This window comes from Chinchilla lanigera, unplaced genomic scaffold, assembly GCF_000276665.1.
Source record: "Chinchilla lanigera isolate Chin_1 unplaced genomic scaffold, ChiLan1.0 scaffold00066, whole genome shotgun sequence".
NCBI lineage: Eukaryota > Metazoa > Chordata > Mammalia > Rodentia > Chinchillidae > Chinchilla > Chinchilla lanigera.
In genome coordinates, this window is record NW_004955467.1 from 10,961,449 (window position 1) to 10,963,279 (window position 1,831).

Below are 1,831 nucleotides of genomic sequence, written 5' to 3' on the forward strand. Positions count from 1 at the left end.
AAGCTGGTTCTTGGGGCAGCGATCACTGCTCGGTGCAGGCAACACTGTCCCTTCTGGTGCAGGTTGCCCTGCTTATCCACATCCCCTGTTAGCTCACGAGACCGAACCCCTAGCAACCAACCAAAAATAAAATCAACCAAGTCAGGTGTCGACCCTCAGCGAGGTGGAGACGGTTCCCCTGCCTCATAAAATAAGAGCTTGGCCCCAGATACTGCTGTGAGTCAGCTCCAAGCACCCTCATTCCTCCAGTGCCTTTTTCTACTTCTTGCAATGACTGCAATTAAAGTACTTTCACTTTGCACTACTTTTCTCTGCCTCCTCTTCCTCTTCCATGCTGGAGAGAGACAAGCCTGGAAAGGGTGAGTCTGGGGACTCTAGACCCCAGATCCACTGGATATAACAAGTTTGGGGTACAATGTTCTTTTTTTTTTTTCCCATTTCTTTGTGCTTTTAAATTCCCCGTCATAGGGCTGGGGATTTAGCTCAGCGGCAAAAGTGCCTGCCTGGCAAGGGCAAGGTTGTGAGTTCGGTTCCCGATACCGGAGAAAAACCAAAAAAAAAAAAAAAAAAGTAAATTCCCCGTCACCTCTTTCTCAATCCCAGGGTCATGTGATGGACACTCTTCTTCCTTCATCTTACCCTGAAGCCTGACAATAATCACACACTAAGGAGTTGAGCCTGCAGATGCCCAATGTGTAACTGAAAGCAGGATAAAGCATGGTATATAAATACCTTCATGTATATCTGTCTTCTTTATTACTTTAAAACTTTGGCTCACATTTGCAAAGCAGTCTACTCATCAGAACTAGACAGGCCCTGAAGTGACAAGAGTAGTAATTACCCACCAGCAACAAAGGAGTTAACTTTTCAGCAGAACTGCTCCACTGAAGACATCTGCTCTGCTATATTGAGCAATCATAACAAAATATAGTAACAGTGGACAGAAACTACATAGGATAGAAACAAATCTCTTTTGCAAGAGTCATTTTCTTCAATGTGCCCTGACCCAGCTTCTCTAAAAGTCCATGTATGTAGATATTCCTCTCTAAAGCTAAAAGATTTTCTGAAGGTGGAAGAAATAGACTTGTTAAACTGCAACTTCAAAAATAAAACTAGACACAATGCAGGCACCCTCAGAAAATCTACAAGGATGAAAATCACACTCGATATGGTAAAATTTGCTGTCTTAATCTTTTCCCATGTCCTCAGACCTTCATAAAAGCCCCAGAGTGAGAACCCTAATGGAACGATTCCTTGTTTGAACCTTGCCCGCTGCTTCTCGAACGTGTTCTCTAACTCCACTAGTCTTATCTTTCCTCATATTCTGGGTAAATACAGTACTTTTGATGCCTTTATCACAATCGCACCTGTCCCAGTCTAGCATAGCAATTTGCTGACCCATAGGGAGACTCTCTCCTTACCTCTCTTGGGCTCTCTTCACTGCGGATCTTGTGCCTGGTTGGGAAACCAGCCCATGGGTGACTGAAGTTCCCTGGGTGGGTCTACTTACTGTGGGATCCGAAGGCCTCTGAGCTTAGATCCAAATCACTGTAGTCTGCCAGAATATGAGCTAAAGAATTCCTTCTAGTCCCTGTGGAAAGCTTTAGTTCTTGTTTACTATTGATACACCCTGTCTTGAGCCACTTATTGGTGGGACTTCAAGGAAGACAAAAACAGGAGGGTCTGCTTTGTTCTTATGGGTAGAGGGCTACTTTTTTCTTACTCTCTGCACACGGTACAATTGGCAGCAGAAGGTCATCCAGGAATAACCTGTTTATATTGTAAGCACGTCCCTTTAATAGTTTCACTGCCCTTTGCTGATTCTTTGCTT

The 1,831-nt window shown here is 44.1% G+C and overlaps 1 protein-coding gene across 1 annotated transcript in view; it reads right to left on the reverse strand.

The window, feature by feature from the left end:
- LOC102013156 (NACHT, LRR and PYD domains-containing protein 1-like) overlaps positions 1-1,493 on the reverse strand; it is a 44,016-nt gene extending 42,523 nt beyond the window's left edge. The window contains exon 1 of the mRNA XM_013522040.1: positions 1,422-1,493. The gene's annotated coding sequence lies outside the window, so the exon portion shown is untranslated. The remainder of the gene's footprint in view (positions 1-1,421) is intronic.
- Positions 1,494-1,831: the final 338 nt, after the last annotated feature.